Below are 961 nucleotides of genomic sequence, written 5' to 3'. Positions count from 1 at the left end.
TTACAAAAATATCTTTAGTTATTAAAAAAATATTGCTAAAATTTTTGTTTTTGTTTATAGAAATTTCAATTTCTTATATTTTTACATTCATCATATATATGTGATAAATTCATATTATTGTGTGAAATATTGGGTTAAAAAGAATGAAATTAATAAACTTGACTTGCATTTATTTTTATAAAGTCTTTTGATTTGATTTTTGATGGTTGAGTTAATGAATATTAAATAAAGTAAATTTGAACTATTTAGACTTATTTTTATGGTCTCTCTAACATTTTGTTTTATTAATTCGTCAAAGATCATGTTAAAACTTAAAAACAAAGACTAGTAAATATGCCAAATTTTACTTCTTTAGAGGTGATAAAAGAAGATGAAGATTTTTTGTTATGATGAACCATGAAAATACGTGAAGTAGTCATGTAAAAGAAATAATAAAATTTGTGTTTAGTTACAAATTTTCTGTATTCTTGTGTTTTTCTTTAAAAAAATAATTTTATGTTTATTATAAAAAATGTTTCTTAATAAATATTTTGTATTTTCTTCCTATATTCCTCTTGAAAAAAATCTTGTGTTTATTGTTAAAAAATTTCTATCTTCTTTTGGCTCTCTTAAAAAACTCTTGCTGATTTTGGGTTTATGCTTTTGTTTTTCTTTGAATTTGTGTTGTTTCTTTCTTTGAGATAATCTTGGACTGTTAGTCTCCTGCTCTCCTGAACTTAAACTTTTCATAACCCATAAGTAAAGAAGAATAAAAAAAAATTCTATGAAACTCAATTTATTTTTGCACTATAGTCTCCACAAAAATCACATAATGATGAACAACCCTAGGAATATAAAAAAAAATACACAACAGCCACATAAAATAGAAAATCACAAAACAGTTCCAAAACTTAAATCCCTTTCTTTCAATCCAACATCTCCGACAGCGATGCTGGCTTCAATCTTCTTTTTCTGATCATCA

Source organism: Arachis ipaensis, chromosome B03, assembly GCF_000816755.2.
Source record: "Arachis ipaensis cultivar K30076 chromosome B03, Araip1.1, whole genome shotgun sequence".
Lineage (NCBI taxonomy): Eukaryota > Viridiplantae > Streptophyta > Magnoliopsida > Fabales > Fabaceae > Arachis > Arachis ipaensis.
This window is presented reverse-complemented; position numbering follows the sequence as displayed.